The sequence below is a fragment of the Cynocephalus volans genome, chromosome 9 (assembly GCF_027409185.1).
Source record: "Cynocephalus volans isolate mCynVol1 chromosome 9, mCynVol1.pri, whole genome shotgun sequence".
NCBI classification, from domain to species: Eukaryota; Metazoa; Chordata; class Mammalia; order Dermoptera; family Cynocephalidae; genus Cynocephalus; species Cynocephalus volans.
Window position 1 is genome coordinate 76,163,350 of NC_084468.1, and position 19,054 is coordinate 76,182,403.

The 19,054-nt window shown below is 40.8% G+C and overlaps 1 non-coding gene and 1 pseudogene across 1 annotated transcript; one reads left to right on the forward strand and one right to left on the reverse strand.

Annotated features, from left to right (window-relative positions):
- The window catches only part of LOC134385747 (zinc finger CCHC domain-containing protein 17-like), a 79,208-nt pseudogene that overhangs the window by 14,583 nt on the left and 45,571 nt on the right, over nt 1–19,054 (reverse strand).
- On the forward strand, nt 2,582–2,806 carry LOC134386645 (small nucleolar RNA U3). The gene has a single exon (XR_010024481.1). It is a non-coding gene; the product is annotated as a small nucleolar RNA U3 (small nucleolar RNA).

A 19,054-nucleotide genomic window follows, 5' to 3' on the forward strand; every position in this document is an offset into this window, starting at 1 on the left:
TGGAGACCGACCTGATTTAATTAATTAATTTTGGGTTTTGAAGATATTGCATTAAAATATTATTTACCTTGGCAGATTGGTGGGTCTGGTGATAGCAAGATAAAGATGTTCTCCTCGGATTGCATTTTTATTTTCTCAGTAAAGTAAGACCCAATGTTATCAGCAAAGAGTCAAGATGAAGGAAGAGATATGAAGATTTGAAAAGAGAAGAAAAGGTGGAAATTAGTCATCTAAGATGGGAGGAGAATTAGAGGACTCAGGAAATACAGCAGGATAGCCAGACAGTTCTAGATACCCACTTGAGGCCTGGCCGGTTAGCTCACTCAGTACAGCGTGGCACTGGTAACACTGATGTAAAAGGGTTCAGATCCCTATACCCACCCAGACGCCAAAAGAAAATAAGTAAAATAAAAGCCCACTTGAGGTTAGGTTCATGAATTTAGAATGAGACCAGTTAGCATGCATAGTTTTCTTTTCTCTAGCCATATTCAGCTGCTTGGGTACAGATGTAGATTAGGTAAAGACTTAGATCTGACTAGGTTAAGGTTTAGCTACATGGGTATAACAAAGCAGGATAAGGGCAAAGAGTGGGGTAACTATGACTATGGGACCCAAGCTCGGTAAACAGGGAAGAAAGGGCATAAGTGGCATCATGGGTATTAAAAAGTTGTCAGGGTCAATGGATTGGGGACTATCCCCCTTGCACAAACTTAGGACAGCATCTTTTCTTCCCCAAATACTCTTAAATTTGGGGCTGGCTCTTTAGCTCAGTTGGTTAGAGCACAGTATTATAACAGCAAGGTCATGGGTTCAGATCCCCTTACCAGCCAGCGACCAAAAAAACAACAAAAAGATACTCTAAAATGTGAATGAATGACTGGTAAATGGCATATAAAGATAAGCTTGAAGCATTTAGTAAGATAGATACTTCTTAAAACAAAGGAATAAACTTCTAAAGGGGAAATTTGGGGGATATTTTACAAAATAATGGGGGAATATTGAAGGAAAAAGACTCAGTGATACTATTCAGGGACTTTCTTACCTGGACTCAGTGTTAGGCTGACAGTGCTCCCCGGTTCCAGAACATGCGGTGATCCATCGCTTTCTCAGAGGTAGAAGGGGGTTATTCATCAACTCGAAGTCTAGTGAGGCGAGGCAGTAGAGATCTAGCCATGGATCCCGCATTTTCTGGAGCAGTCCGCGTTTCATTATTTTCTTCTTCTTCTTTTTTTTTTTTTTTATTGTGGTCAAACACATATAACATAAGAATTTCCATTTTAAGCATTTTTAAAGGTACAGTTACATGGAATTAGTTCACAATGCTGTGTAACCACTACTTCTGTCTATTTCCCAAAATTTTTTGTCCCTAAACGTAAACTCTGTACCCATTAAGCAATAACTTCTCATTTTTCCTTCCCTCCCATTTCTGGTAACCTCTAATCAACCTCTGTCTCTGAAATTTTTTTTCTTTTTAATTTACTTTTTCTTATTGACCCATTATAATTGTATATATTTATGGAGTACAAGTTTTATTATTTTCAATAGTCAATTCATTAAAAATGTTGCTAATGAGATAGGAGGAGCTCAGTTTCTCTGGGTTCAGGTGTCAGGCCGCTCCCCTGGGTGTCGGACCACTCCCCTGGGACTTGGGCCCCACTCTGAGTCCTGAGCTACTATGGCCTGTGGCACCTGTTTTTGGTACCAGTATGTGGAGATTGAGACCACAGGGGCCAGATTTATGTAATCTCAATGGCTAAGCATGACCTAAAAGGGACCAACTGAGCATGTGCAAGACTAAGTTACAGAACTGGAAACCACCCCCTTAGTTAAATTAAATTTAACATATTCATTAGATTGCCTTCATATGTATTAGACAGCAAAACTACGGAAGTTGAATCCCCGGTAGAAGGCAGGGTTGTTGCTCTCTTTCCTTGGGGCCAACCCACACCTTCTGGGAGAGGTGTGCATGCTTTCCTTCTGTGTTCCACTTACTTCTAATGGGCAGCTGCTCACTCTCTTGAGCCAGCCTACACTTTTCAGCTCCTCCCATCAATAGGCAGAGTATATTTCCCACACATATTCCTTACAGCTTGAATATGGGCTTGTAACTTGCTTTGATCAATCAGAATGCGGCAGAAGAGACCTCTGAGCCCTAGTCTGGAAAGGCCTTGCTGTTTGTTCCTCTCTCACCCTCCTGGAAGGCTGCAGCTACAGCGTGAGGACGAGGAAGCCCAGTTCAAGATCTGCCTCTCTGTGGATATAAGTCCTTATGCAGAGAGACCCAGACACCCCAACTGCCCTAGCTCAGGCCGCAGCACACCCGCTATCCAACTCTCAGGATTGCTACATAAGCCACTAAGGTCGGAGATGGTTTGGATGCAACACTAGATCAATAATCCACATGGTTAAGCCCGAAGTCAACGCGCAGGTTTGCTTCGCCTAGGAGCAAATGCAGAGAAGGCGAAGACGGGAGATGAGCAATTCAGTCCACCATCATGGACAATATCTGAATTTTAATTACCTTAATTGCAGATTGGCCCTTAGTCGTCAGTGGCTTCCGACATATAAAATCTGTTTTCTGAAGACTATACTTTAGGGCTCATTTCTATAACTGGTTACTAGAGAAGTTTTTCTGAACGTGCAGAGCACTGAAAACCGCGCGGAGGAGGCGCTGCGTCCTCTCCTGGGCGGAAGCCACCTGTTGGTGCCGCTTCGCTGCCTTTGTCGCCTCCGCGTCTGCCACCGCCGCTGGTGGTCCTTCTCTTCCTTCCGGAGGGCAAGAAGGACAGAACGCAGTCTGAGCGGCTTTGGTTTTATAAACAAACAGATCTGTTCTCTTGGGTAGAGCACAGTGTTATAACACCAAGATCCCCTCACTGGCCAGCCACCAGAAAAATAAAAATAAAAAACAGCTCTGATTTCTTGCTCCCCCCCCCATTCTATCTTTGTGATAGCTCATCTTCAGTTCTTGTCTTTCTGCACATGCTCTTCCTCCGTCAACAGGTGGAAATTATTTTGCACACCCTTGAATCCGGGCTGGCCTGTGACTTCTCTGAGGAATAAAGTACAGTGAGGTGACACTGTCTCAGTCCCCAGCCTTTTAGAGGACTGGCGGCTTCTATTCCCTGCCTTTTGGAAACCTGGCACCGCGAACCAAGTACAACTACCCCGAGACCACTCTACTATGAGAAACCAAGTTTTTCACATCTTATTGCATACCGATGATCACATAAACACGTTTTATAAATTTCTATTTTGCATTTTTATTTTTTTAAGATGGTAGACATCACATTTTGTTTATCCATTTATCAGTTGATAGACATTTGGATTGTTTCTACTTTTTGGCTATTATGAATAATGCTGTTATGAACATTCAGATACAAGTATTTGTATGGATACGTTTTCAATATTTTAGATATTTACCTACGAGTGGAATTGTTAGGCCATATGGTAGCTGCTACATGCCTTGGATCTCCTTTCCTAAAAGGATAAATTTTTTAAAAATCTTAATCTGTTACACAAAATTTAGAGGGCCAGACTCCCTTGAAAAATGCAGGTTATGGGGCCAGCCGGTGGCTCACTCAGGGCAATGTGGTGCTGATAACACCAAGGCCGCGGGTTCAGATCCTTATATAGGGATGGCCGGTGCGCTCACTGGCAGAGTGTGGTGCTGACAACACCAAGGCCACGGGTTTGGATCCCATATAGGGATGGCCGGTTCACTCACTGAGATCCCCTTACCGGTCATCTTTAAAAAAAAAAAAAAAAGAAAAGAAAGAAAGAAAAATGCAAGTCATCTCTTCAAAATACAGCACAGGGGCTAGCTGGTTAGCTCGGTTGGTTAGAGCACACTGCTGATAACACCCAGGTCAAGGGTTCAGATCCCCGTACTGGCCAGCCAACAACAACAAAAATATAAACAGTATGGAGAAATTACAAACAGTATTACATGATTAAAAGTCTCAAATCTATCATATAATATATTAAACAGAACAGAAAATATGCTGTGTAAACATAAATGATGTCATATATTTAATCATGGCTCCACTCTAATCTCTTCTTCTACTCTCTCCAGGGCAGTTCTGCTCTGGGTTCCTTGGTCTTCACAAGGGACAGTGAGAGGGACCACTCTCACACTTCATCCTTATCGCTGATCACTTATCAGTGTATTAAAGGGGTCTTCCTTGATCACTGGCCTGAAACAGCTCTTTCTCACTATCTATCCCCTTGCCCGTCCCCATCTTCAGAGCACTCATCAGCACTGCAGATGTTTACTCATTCATTTATTTATGCCTGACATTCCCTAGACTGTTAGGAGATGGATCTTTGTTTTATAAAGTATAATATCCCCAGCACCTAGAGCAGAGCCCAAGGACTATCCTGTAGGAAATTGCATCAAGCAAAGAAAGACCATGCAAAGTTGGCTACTATCAGAAAATTCCGGGCCGGCCGGTGGCTCACTCGGGAGAGTGCAGTGCTGAGAACACCAAGGCCCCGGGTTCGGATCCCATATACGGATGGCCGGTTCGCTCACTGGCTGAGCGTGGTGCTCACAACACCAAGTCAAGGGTTAAGATCCCCTTACCGGTCATCTTTTAAAAAAAAAAAAAAAGAAAGAAAATTCCAAGGGACATTAGCAGACCTACCTCTGAGTCATGAAAGCTGAAAAGAAAATAGAACTTAAAATTAATATCAATAATTCGGTTTTTACTTCATGGCATGGCTTCTGTTGCTTTCCTCTTTGGCTATTAGGGAAAAATCAGGCCTTTTATACCCTTTCATGTTTACATTTTACTTCAAACATTGTGTGACTGATAAGAAACCTCATATCCAGTAAAGCCTAAATTGTTGGTGCAGAAAGAGCTGCCTGATTATCTCTCCATGAGTGCTTTTAAAAGTTCTGTATCCCTGGAGGCACATGTCTACCTGGCTTTCCCCTCCAGGTTTTCTTTTTCTTAATCACTGGTCTCCTTCATCTGTTTCATTTATTTATTTATTTATTTTTGTGTGTGTGCAGCTGGCCAGTACAGTACCCTTGACCTTGGTGTTGCAAGGCAGCACTAACCAACTGAGTGAACCGGCCAGCCCTCCTCGAACTGTTTTTAAAGTTCTTTCTTTCATCTCTTTATTTGTTTCTCATTTGCCTCCACTTTACCAATTTCCTGCCCCTATTTAAACTCAAGGGCTGATTTACACAGCTATAACATTAGCAGAAGATGTCTATATTTCTGTGTTACTTTTGATTTTCTGCCATATAATTTCTTTCTTATTTCAGCTCAGTTACATTGAGCAAATGTTTGTGGAGTAACTACTGTGCTAGACATTTGCTAGGCCTTGGAGATACTGAATTCTAAAACAATTCCTGCTTGTAGTATTTTACAATTTTAGCACTGTTAAACAAAAATTATAGGAGGCCATTGTTTTGTACTAAGCTCTTGCACTAGGCCCCAACAAAGACATGCATGGTAGAAAAAGCCTTGACCTCCAAATAACACCTGGAACCGATGTTCCTCCCCACAGAACCAAGGAGGCCAGGATATGACCAGAACCTGAAATGCTAGTGCTTCCACATACCAACCTGTCTCCCTGACCCATAAAAGTTTGACCTAACCCCTGATCCAAGAGACAGATTTGAGCTTGCCTCCTGTCTCCTTTCTGGTCAGCCACACAATAAAACTCTTTCTTCTCACAAAAGCCGGTGTCACAGAGTTTAGCTTTTGTGTGCATTGTGCAGTGAGCCCGATGCTCAGTAGCAGGTAGTGCTCATTAGCATGGGAGATGAATTAAACTGAATTGATAACAAATCTGGAATCTGTTTTCTTTCTTCCGCTCCTTCTCTTCAATCCAATCTATATCTACCTCAGGAGCATCCTGTGAGTAGCAGTGGCAGCTGTTCCATTTTTGACATTGAAGCTGAACAAAAAGGTAATTAGCCCAAGAAAATACTTGTAAATCATGTATCTGATAAGGCACTTATATACAGAATATATAAAGAATGCTTGCAAGTCAGTAATAAAAAGACAATTAAAAAATGGGTGCAGGATCTGAATAAATAGCTCAACGAAGACAACAAACAAATTGCCAAAAAGCACATGAAAAGATGCTCAGCATCATTAGGCATTAAGGAAATACAGGGCTGGGCAGTTAGCTGAGTTGATAACACCAAGGTCCAGGGTTCGATCCTTGTACCAGCCAGCCACCAAAAACACAGTCACGTGCTGTTTCTGTCAGCTAAGGTGGTCCCATAAGACTATAATAGCTATGCTCTATAGCCTAACTGTATTATAGGCCGTACCATCCAGGTTTGTGTAAGTGCACTCTGATGTTAGTATCACTACAAAACACCTAACAATGCATTTCTCAGAATGTATCCTGTTGTATCCCATCATTAAGTGATGCGTGACCATAAAAACAATGAGGTACTACCTAACACCTACTAGGATGACTATAATAAAAAAGATGGGCTGGTCTGTGTGCAGTAATGTTTATAGCTAATTGGTCATAACCAGTTACAGATTTCTTTGTTCCTTTTCCACTCCAACTGCTTCACTTGACTAACCTAAGATAAAAATAAAAATAAAAATATATAAAAGATGAACAATAACTAGTTGTGGTGGTATAATATGAAATATATTTGGTCTTTGTCTCTGGTTCCTATCACAGAACACGTAAAACCCTTGAAATTTCCTGAGTGATAGGAGTGTCTCCTGTTACTCATATTGAGCATCTTTTGCTCACACCTGAGTTTATGCTAATGAGGTGACTTAGGGTGTGGCCCCTAAATAGCCTCAGGTTGGGGCTGGTCACCAGAAGAACAAAGTGATTAGAAGATTGGAACTTTTAGCCCCACCCACCAACGTCTAGGAAGGGAATAGAAGATGGGGGACTGGAGATCAAGCTTTATAAAAACTCTTGGACAATGTGGTTTGATGAACTTGCAGGCTGCTGAACACACGGAGGTGCTGGGAGGGTGGCAGACCCAGAGAGGGCATGAAAGATTCTCACCACCACCTCCATACCTTGCCCTGTCCATCACTTCATCTGATTGTTCATCTGTATCCTTTATAATAATCTATTAATCATGTTTCCCTGAATTCTGTGAGCCATCCCAGAAAATTAATCAAACCCAAGGAGGGGGTCATGGGAACCCTGATTTATATCTAGCCAGTTGGTTGGAAATATAGATGACAATCTATCACGTGTGATTGGTGTTGGAAATAGGGATCAGTCTTGTAGGACTGAACCCTAACTTTTGGGATCTGACCCTGTCTCCTAGTAGATAGTATCAGGATGGAATTGAATTGTAGGACATCTAATTGATGTCCTCTGCAGAATTGCCTGGCATGTGTGGAAATAACCCCACACATTTGGTGACAGAAGTATTCTGTGTTGAGTGTGTGAGTACAGAGAAGAAAACAGGTTTTTTCCCCTTTCACACAGTACAGGCAAGGATGTAGAGTAATTGGAACCTTCATACATTACTGGTAAGAATATAAAATCATGCAGCCACTGTAGAAAACAGTTTCTAGGTATATGCCCAACAGAAATTAATACATATATCCACACAAAAAATTGTACATGAATGTTCATAGCAGCATTATTCATAATAGCCAAAAAGTGGAAACAACCCAAATGTTCTTCAACTGTGATGAATGAATTTTAAAAAGGTAGTACATCATACAATGGAATATTATTCAGCAATAAGGAGGAATGAAGTACCAATACATGCTGTTACATGGGTGAACTTTGAAAACATGCTAAGAAAATGAAGCCAGTCTGATAAGACCACATATTGTATGATTCCGTTTATATGAATTAGGCAATTCTGTAGAGGCAGAAAGTAAATTCACTGTTGCCTAGAGCTAAAGGGTGATATGGTCAGTGAAATGGTGAATTTGGGGAGAAATGGCAAGTGAATGCTAATGGGTACAGGGTTTTAGGGGAAGGTGATGAAAATATTCTAAATTTGATTGTGGTGATGGTTGCACAACTCTGTGAATATATTAAAAACCAGGCTGGCAGGTTAACTTTGTCAGAGTGTGGTGCTGATAACATCAAGGTCAAGAGTGGATCCCTGTACCCACCAGTCAACCAAAAAAATTATTTAAATAAAATAAATAGGACTCATGTCTCCAGGGTTTCAAGATGGCGGTGGCTGCGGCGGTTGGCACGGAGTAGCTGAGGTGGAAAAGGCGGCCACTGGGCCTCAGGCAGCCGGGAAACTTGTGGACCTTCCTCTCGCCATCTCTTAAGGGAGGACTGCTGCTGCTGGCCAGTCATGGGGGCTGACCGCCACTTTGCCCCCGGCAAGAGAGGCTGCCTCATTTACAGGCAACAGCTTTGAAGTGTGGAGCAGGAAAAGAACTGTTTCTTAGCTGCAAAAGCGAGTCTCTAAACAGGGAACACGGCGCCAGGGCTGCTGTGGATGCAGCCAGGATCCCGGAGGCTGGGGCCGCACTGAAGGTGGCCAGCTGCCCTATTCAGGATTCGAGGTTTCAGGCCAGCATTAAAGAAGATTCCTGGGAGCGCCCGAGCCATGCCGCAGGACCGACTGAACAGCCCAAGGCGGCAGTGGCCGAGAACGGGGAAGGTGACAAACCAGAGGCAGAGAGTGAGCGCCCGACCTGGCACAGTCCTGTGAGTGACCCCTGGCCCAGCCCTGCTCAGGGGGCTGACGCCCACCCAGCTTCCGCCTCCATCACTGGGTCACTCACCGCCCCGGGGCTGCCTCCATTTTCCCAGGTGCTGGCAGCTCCGGCCCGGCTCACCTTGGCCCTTCACTGAACCTTCCCACTTGCTTGGCCTGGTGCGGGGCTTCCCGGGGCCTGCGGGCTGGCCTCCTCTCCCACTCCCTCTGAGGTTCTTTGGCGGGGCTGGTGGCGTGGGGCATACCCGCCCAGTGTCGGGAGGGCAAGGAAGTATGGGCGGGGCCGACTGTCACTCCACCACACACTGGACTCCGGCCCCTGGTAAACTTCCTGTTACTGGGAGGCAGATACCATCTCTGCGGCCACCAGTTTGGAAAAATGCCTAACGAATTTCTGATTGGGAATAGTGTGGTAGGAGAGTACCCAAGTCCGCTTGAACCTGCCAGAGAGCTGGCTGCGGGCGGGCGCTAGACTCGATCAATGCCGGGGCGATACAAAGGTGAACAAGACCCGAGAAAGATCTACACAGTGCTACAAAGGCACCCAGAGCGACCGGTCATCTGTGCCTACCAGAAACCTGGTAGACTTCCTGGGCGAGGCGGTGCTGAGCAGGATCTTGAAGGCCCAGCTGATAGACGAGGGTTGCAGAAGACACGTCCCAGCCCAGCACAGTGCGCACAGAGTGGGGAGACCTGCGGCCAGGGAAGCGGGGACTTGACAGAAACCACACACCCTGTGGAGTCGCCACTGCACGATCCAACAGCCTGGGCCAGAGCACACGGAACAGGGAGAAGTCCTGCACGGGAAGTGAAAGCACAACAGAGATCACACACCCTGTGGTACGTGATCCACCAGCCCAGCAGAGTCCAGGCTGACCAGAAAGGTGGCTCCCCGGAGAGGCCCAAGACCCAAGGCAACCATGCACACAAGGCACTAGAGGCCAACTGAGCAGTCACGGAGGTAGACATACGAAATTGGCAACCACAGCAACATCTTAGTTAGTCATTAGTCTCAAACTGGTGGACTGTGAAACCCCCTGCCACAATGTGTTTTTCATCACAAACCCTAAAAGCCAGAAACGAATGGGATGATATATTCAAAATACTAAATGACAAAGATTGCCAGCCAAGAATACTTTACCCTGCAAGGCTATCCTTCTGAAATGAAGGGCAAATAGTATATTTCTCAGACAAACAAAAACTGAGGGAGTTCACTACCACACGACCACGCTTACAAGAAATCCTCAAGGGAGTACTGGGTTTGGTTCCTGAAAAATAACTACCACTGCCATAAAAACCCAAAAAAATCAAAACCCACTAGTAGAATAAAGATGGCATTCATGAAGAGAAAACAAACAAACCAAAATGCTATCTACAACCTAAGGAACCAACAAACACAGAAACCAAACAGTAAATCAGAAAGCAAGGAACAAAAGACACCTAAGACAACCAAACAACCAATAAAATGCTAGGAATAAATCAACACTTTCAATAACAACTCTTAATGTAAAAGGCTTAAATTCCCCAATCAAAAGACACAGACTGGCTGACTGGATCAAAAAGGAGGACCCAACTATATGCTGCCTACAAGAGACCCACCTCACCCATAAAGATTCACACAGACTAAGAGTGAAAGGATGGAAAAAGATTTACCATGCAAACAGAAAAGAAAAACGAGCTGGAGTAGCTATTCTTATATCTGACAAAACAGACTTTAAACTAAAAACCATAAAAAGAGACAATGAGGGACACTACTTAATGATAAAAGGACTGATCCATCAAGAAGACATAACAATCATAAATATTTACACACCCAATGTTGGAGCAGCCAGATTTATAAAACAAACTCTATTAGAGCTAAAGAAGGAAATAGATACTAATACCATAATAGCAGGGGACCTGAACACCCCACTGTCAATATTAGACAAATCATCTAGGCAAAGAATCAGTAGAGAAACACAAGATCTAAACAATACTCTAGACCAATTGGAATTGGCAGATATCTACAGAACATTCCATCCAACAACCTCAGAATATTTATTCTTCTCATCAGCACATGGATCATTCTCCAGGATAGATCACATATTAGGTCACAAATCAAGTCTCAATAAACTCAAAAAAATTGGAATTATCCCATGTATTTTCTCAGACCACAATGGATTAAAACTAGAAATTAATAACAAACGAAACTCTGGAAACTATACAAACACATGGAAATTAAACAGCATTCTACTTAATGACATATGGGTCCAAGGAGAAATCAAGCAGGAAATCAAAAAATTTATTGAAACTAATGAAAACAATGATACATCATACCAAATCGTGTGGGATACTGCAAAAGCAGTATTAAGGGGGAAATTTATTGCATTAAATGCTCACCTCAGAAGAATGGAAAGATGGCAAGTGAACAACCTAACACTTCATCTTAAAGAACTAGAAAAACAAGAACAATCCAAACCTAAAGTTAGCAGATGGAAAGAAATCATTAAGATCAGAGCAGAACTGAATGAAATTGAAAACCAGAAAACAATTCAAAAGATCAACGAATCAAAAAGTTGGTTTTTTGAAAAGATAAATAAAATTGACAAACCATTAGCATGGCTAACAAAAAAAAGAAGAGAGAAGACTCAAATAACAAAAATTAGAAATGAAAAAGGCTATATTACAACTGATTCATCTGAAATACAAGGAATCATTCGAGACTACTATAAACAACTATACGCCAACAAATCTGAAAATCTGGAGGAAATGGATAAATTTCTGGACACACACAAGCTCCCAAAACTGACCCATGAAGACGTAGAAAATTTGAACAGACCAATAACATTAAAGGAGATTGAAGCTGTTATCAGAAGGCTCCCAACAAAGAAAAGCCCAGGACCAGATGGATTCACAGCAGAATTTTACAAAACATTCAAAGAGGAATTGACACTGATTCTTTACAAACTATTCCAAAAGATTGAAACAGACACAAATCTCCCAAACTCATTCTATGAAGCAAACATCATCCTGATACCAAAACCAGGTAAAGATATAACCAAAAAAAAAACTACAGGCCGATATCCTTGATGAATATAGATACAAAAATCCTCACTAAAATACTAGCAAACAGAATACAGCAACACATACGAAAAATTATTCATCACAATCAAGTGGGATTCATCCCAGGGATGCAAGGTTGGTTCAACATACACAAATCAATAAATGTGATACACCATATTAATAAAGTCAAACACAAGGACCATATGATCATCTCTATAGATGCTGAGAAAGCATTTGATAAAGTTCAGCACTCATTCATGACAAAGACCCTCTATAAGGTAGGTATAGAGGGAAAGTATCTCAACATAATTAAAGCCATATATGCCAAACCCACTGCCAATATCATCCTGAATGGGGAAAAGCTGAAAGCTTTTCCTTTAAGAACAGGAACTAGACAAGGATGCCCACTCTCACCACTCCTATTCAACATAGAGTTGGAAGTACTAGCCAGAGCAATCAGAGAAGAGAAGGAAATAAAGGGCATCCAGATTGGAAAAGATGAAGTCAAACTGTCCCTGTTTGCAGATGACATGATCCTATATATCGAACAGCCTAAAACCTCTACAAAAAAACTCCTGGAATTGATCAATGATTTCAGCACAGTAGCAGGATACAAAATCAACACACAAAAATCAGTAGCATTTCTTTACTCCAATAGTGAACATGCAGAACGAGAAATCAAGGAGCCTGCGCATTTACAATAGCCACCAACAAAATAAAATACTTAGTAATTGAGTTAACCAAGGAGGTGAAAAATCTCTATAATGAGAATTACAAACCACTACTGAGAGAAATTAGAGAGGATACAAGAAGATGGAAAGATATCCCATGCTCTTGGATTGGAAGAATCAACATAGTGAAAATGTCCATACTACCCAAAGTGATATACAAATTCAATGCAATCTCCATCAAAATTCCAAAGACATTTTTCTCAGAAATGGAAAAAACTATCCAGACATTTATATGGAACAATAAAAGACCACGCATAGCCAAAGCAATGCTGAGCAAAAGAAATAAAGCTGGAGGCATAACACTACCTGACTTTAAGCTATACTACAAAGCTATAATAACCAAAACAGTATGGTACTGGCATAAAAACAGACACACTGACCAATGGAATAGAATAGAGAATCCAGAAATCAACCCACACACTTACTTCCATCTGATCTTTGACAAAGGCACGAAGCCTATTCACTGGGGAAGGGACTGCCTCTTCAGCAAATGGTGCTGGGATAACTGGATATCCATATGCAGGAGAATGAAACTAGATCCATACCTCTCACCGTATACTAAAATCAACTCAAAGTGGATTAAGGATTTAAATATACACCCTGAAACAATAAAACTTCTTAAAGAAAACATAGGAGAAACACTTCAGGAAATAGGACTGGACACAGACTTTATGAATACGACCCCAAAAGCACAGGCAACCAAAGGAAAAATAAACAAATGGGATTATATCAAACTAAAAAGCTTCTGCACAGCAAAAGAAACAATTAACAGAGTTAAAAGACAACCAACAGAGTGGGAGAAAATATTTGCAAAATATACATCTGACAAAGGATTAATATCCAGAATATATAAGGAACTCAAACAACTTTACAAGAAGAAAACAAGCAACCCAATTAAAAAATGGGCAAAAGAGCTAAGTAGGCATTTCTCTAAGGAAGATATACAAATGGCCAACAGACATATGAAAAAATGCTCAACATCACTCAGCATCTGGGAAATGCAAATCAAAACCACACTGAGATACCATCTAACCCCAGTTAGGATGGCTAAATTCCAAATGACCCTGAACGATAAATGCTGGCGAGGTTGCGGAGAAAAAGGAAGTCTCATACATTGTTGGTGGGACTGCAAAATGGTGCAGCCTCTATGGAAAATGGTATAGAGGTTCCTCAAACAATTGCAGATAGATCTGCCATACGACCCAGGTATCCCACTGTTGGGAATATACCCAGAGGAATGGAAATCATCAAGTCGAAGGTATACCTGTTCCCCAATGTTCATCGCAGCACTCTTTACAATAGCCAAGAGTTGGAACCAGCCCAATTGTCCATCATCAGATGAGTGGACAAGGAAAATGTGGTACATCTACACAACGGAATACTACTCAGCTATAAAAACGAATGAAATACTGCCATTTGCAACAACATGGATGGACCTTGAGAGAATTATATTAAGTGAAACAAGTCAGGCACAGAACAAGAAATACCACATGTTCTCACTTATTGATGGAAGCTAAAAATTAATATATAAATTCACACACACACGCACACAAAACCGTGGGGGGTGGGAAGAAGATATAACAACCACAATTACTTGAAGTTGATACGACAAGCAAACAGAAAGGACATTGTTGGGGGGGAGGGGGGAGGGAGGAAGGAGGGAGGTTTTGGTGATGGGGAGCAATAATTAGCCACAATGTATATCGACAAAAGAAAATTAATTAAATAAATAAATAAATAAATAAATAAATAAAATAGGTTGGCCGGTTTGCTCAGTTGGTTGTAACACCAAAGTCAAGGGCTTGGATCCCAGTATTGTCCAGCCACAAAACACACACACACACACACACAAATAAATCCATTGAATTTGTGCCTTGGATAAGAGGTTGTATCATATAACCTACAGTTAGATATGCCAAAGCAACTCTATCAAGATAACAGATAACAGATGTTGCAAGATTATGGACGCATTCTGAGATGGCCTAAAGTTTCTTCACTCTTTTAAGGGGCAATAGCCATGGGTGGTTTCTCCAAAACAGGATTTGAACCTTGGTTTTCTGAAATTGAAATGGTTGGTTTTGTGCTAAACTGAGGTTGAATTGTTGATTCCACAGTGGCTCTTGGTGTGTCCCCGGCTTTTCTATCAGCCCAGCTAGGTACCATGATCTGGTTCCTTAAAACAAATGTACCCCTTGTTCACCCCACAACCCCACTTTTTGCATCATTCTGCAATGATACCTGGTTCCCTCACAGACCTCCCTGCCTATGTTAAAATTAGCTAAGCCAAGTTCCATGATAGATGGACTTGGTTTCATCTCTTGGCTTTACCATTTTCACCATTGAGTGTTTCGGGTTAAGTCCTTTAACTTCTCAGAGCTTCTGTTTTACCACATAAAACAGAGCTAATAATAAAATATGTATCAGCTGTCCTCTCAAAGTATTTTCTATGTAACTGCAAACATACATATTTATGCTCAAATTATATCATATTGATTATGAATATTCTGCTCTTGTGCTTTTACTCAATATATGCTGATAGTGTTCCATGTCACTATAGATGGATGGATAGGAAACAGCTGACTGTCAAAATATACTTCAAAAAATAGATTTCATTTTTGCAGCAGTTTTAGGTTCACAACAAAATTGAGAGGAAGGTACAGAGATTTCCCACATCCCACCTGTCCCACCATCAACATCACTCACCAGGGCAGTACACATGACAACTGATGAACCTATATTGACCCATCATTATTACCCAAAGTTCATAGTTTACATTAGGGTTCGTTCTTATAGTACATTCTATGGGTTTAACAAATATATACTTTTAAATAACTATATAATGTACCATGCTATAAATTTACTGTGAGTATTAAACAATTATTTGAAAATTACATTGATTTTCAAATTTCTCTATGATACAAAATACAGATGATGCAATATGCATTAAAATCCTTGCTTTTTTAAAAAAACTTTTTAATCAACATGGAAACAAGACTGATACATAGAAAACTGGCAGAGAACATGAACAGACAATTTAGAGAAGAAGAAATATAAATGGCCAGTATAAAATTAGCAGTTTTTCAACCTCATTAATAAAGAAATGAGAACCAGAGAGAGATCCTTTCTGAGAGACACAGATTGGCAGATATGAAAAGACTGGTAACATCCGGATGGGTGCTGCTGTAAACTAGGAGGGTAAGTTGTTACACCCTTCTAAGAGTGACTTAGCTACGCTTAACAACGGTGACAATTATACACCTTTCAATAACACCAAGGTAAAGGGTTTGGATCACCACGCTGACCAGCTGCCAAAAAGAAAAAAGAAAAAGAAAAAAAAAGGCTGTCCTCAAAAATGAGCGAGTCTAAGAAAAATGTCTGTCCTCTTGTCTTTCTGTTACCTTCTCTTTCTCACCAATCAATAGCAGTATCTCTCCGTTCACCTGGAAGAATGTGACATACAAATATAATGACTCATTTGATACCCTATAGAAATATATTGTCAATTCTTTGTAGTCAATAAACCCTATTCCTTAAAAAAAAAATTGTTAAAAGGATGTTAGTGCCCTTCCCTTCCTTTCTCCTCTTTTCTACCTCCCTGCCTCTGACATTGTCAAGTCTGATAATTCTTAAATTCTGTTCTGTAACCATAGTCTTTAATGCCTCATTTATTGATTTATGCTAAAAGTTGAAAATACACAACCTGAACATTTTCTTTAGAAAAACATGCATTTAAATTTTAACACAGAGTGTATTTTTGAGAAAATTTATCCTAAGGAAAGAATCAACTAAGTGGAAAAAACGTAACTTCAAAAATATTCACTATATCTTTCTAATAGAAACTTCAGTCTGGGCAATGAGTTCTTTTCTTATCTGTGCAAAGAGCTGGTTTGACACTATCTTGAAAAGTCAACAAACTGGTAACTTTGCCTCAGGAGAATTTCCTCAGGAGAAGAAATGCATTTCATACTCAAAAGTCAAACACCCACAACCCAATCACTTTTTGGTAAATGATATACAGCAAATAATGCTGATCTTAGCTGCCTAATAAGTAAAAATTCAAATGACCTGTAAAGGAAAATACAGGTATTCAGAGAGAAAGAGAAAGAAATAGAGAAAGGTGCTCAGAGTTACATAAAGTGAAATTACAGAACTAGGTATAGAAAATTTGCTCAGTTTTACTTTGTGAGTATTCTTTTTTTTGGCAGCTGGCTGGTGCAGGGATTGAACCCTGGACCTTGGTGTTATCAGCACCACACTCTAACCAGCTCAGCTAACCAGCCAGTCCTTACTTTCTTTTTAGTTTTTGTTTCTTTTCCTTTTTATTTATTTATTTATTTTTAGGTGAGTATTCTTAATGATCATTATTTGCATTGTACTATGGAATGAATGTTTGTGCCCTACCCCCACTCATATGTTGAAACCCTAACCCTCCCCCATGTGATGGTATTAGGAGATGGGGCCTTTGGGAGGCGATTAATTCATGAGGGTGGAGCTCTCATGAATAAGATTAGTGCCCTGATAAAAGCGACTACAGAGATCTCTCTCGCCCCTTTCTACCATGAGAAAAGACTGTTGTCTCTGAGCCTGGAAATAGGTCATCACCAAATACCAAATCTGCTAGTGCCTTGATCTTGGACTTACCAGCCTCCAGAGCTGTGAGAAATAAATATTTGTTGTTTAAAGCACCCAGTCTAGGGCCAGTCCATGGCTCACTTGGGAGAGTATGGTGCTGATAACACCAAGGCCATGGGTTTGGACCCCTGTATAGGGATGGCTGGTTCACTCACTTGGGAGAGCGTGGTGCTGACAACACCAGGTCAGGGGTTAAGATCCCCTTACTGGTCATCTTTTTTTAAAAAGAAGCACCCAGCCTATGGTATTTTTGTTATAGTATCCTGAATAGACTAAGACACATTGTGACTACACAGTCCTGGTTCTACCGTTAAAACACAGAGTTGTAGTTTTTTGTGGAGTGGTTGCAAACAGCTCTCAAAGCCATTGCTAAGATAGCCTTTTGATATATAAGGATAATATTCAGATTTTAAAAAATTGCACATGTACATATATTCTGTAGCAAAAATTATGCACATCCTAGTTATGTACGGGCATAACATAAATAGCTTTTAACTATAAGATTTAGTTAGTTATAGGGCCGGCCCGTGGCTCACTTGGAGAGTGTGGTGCTGATAATTCCAAGGCCACGGGTTCAGATCCCTATATAGGGATGGCCGGTTAGCTCACTTTGGACAGCGTGGTGCTGACAACACCAAGTCAAGGGTTAAGATCCCCTTACCATTTCATCTTAAAAAAAAAAGATTTAGTTGGTTATAAACAGCCAGTAACAAAGACATTTTTAAAACATGACCATTCATTTATCAACTATTTATAAAAAGCACTGTTCTAGGTGCTAGTAATACAACAATGAAGAAAACAGAATAAAATGCTTTCTGTAAAGAAACTTTATTTAGGACATTTCCAAGGCAAAAATGTAAGTGGTATGTCCTTTCAATGTCATGGAGGGTTATTGTTTATCAGGCCCACCCAAGGATTATTTAATAATCCAGAGGAAATATGCTTTGTTTGAATAACTGTTTATTCTTGATTAAATGTCTCAATCTTATGAAGTTATGCTTTTTCCCCATATAGATGATAACAATTTCTGTCCAGTAGAAAAGATAACCCCAAAGGTTATAACTAATTGCCTTGAAGAACATTAGCTAATTTTGTATTTAACCTACCAATCATATTCTAACATTATTAACTTGAAACCAGCCTTATGATATTGCTGGTTCCCTGTTAATTAATTAGCTGAATAAAATTTTTGACATATGTTCATTATATATTTGTACGAGAATGCTTTTAACTTTTTGGAGCTTATACTTTGACAATCCCAGGGAGCATACCTTCGGTTCCTTGCCTTCCCTCTTTGTTTCCTGTTTGTGATTTAAACTAGGAGGCGGAGGTAAAATGATGCTTCCTCTTCATTTCTCTCCTTCCCTAGGCCTTCTGGAGAGTAGAGAAGCAGATCGTCCTTACATGTCATGTTACCTCTGTCCTTGCAATGCAGATGACAATTTATTTATTTATTTTTTGCAATGCTTCTTGTTGAAGCCATGATCGTATAGACTGGTTGTAAGCAGGTGTGCTAGTTAGTGCTTAAAGGTTGATTTTTACAGATAAAGCTGAGGACCAGAAAAGATGGCGACAGCAGGGTCATAAATTCATGGGCTGTGGAAGAAAAAAGGCTTTCCGTGTTTTTAATGCCTTATTATTAAGTCCCTCCCAGGATAAAGTGTTCTTTTCCCACCTCTCTGCCTTTAGAGAGAACCCTGACTGAGGTGGGCAACATTAAAGTTCTCATGAGGGTGAAATGAAAGATTTAAGACCTCCAAGTCCACCTTATTCATCATCACAGTGGTGAGCACATGAGGTGACTTAGCAGCATTTTTCTTTTCTTTTTTAGCAACTGGCCAGTATGGGGATCTGAACCCTTAACCTCAGTGTTACAAGGCTGAGCTCTGACCAACTGAGCTAACCCACCAGCCCAACATTTTTATACTTTGTGTCAAGTGCATCCCCATTTGCCCTTTGTATGTGTTATTTTTCATTCTCTTTTGTTCTTTTTTTCATTATA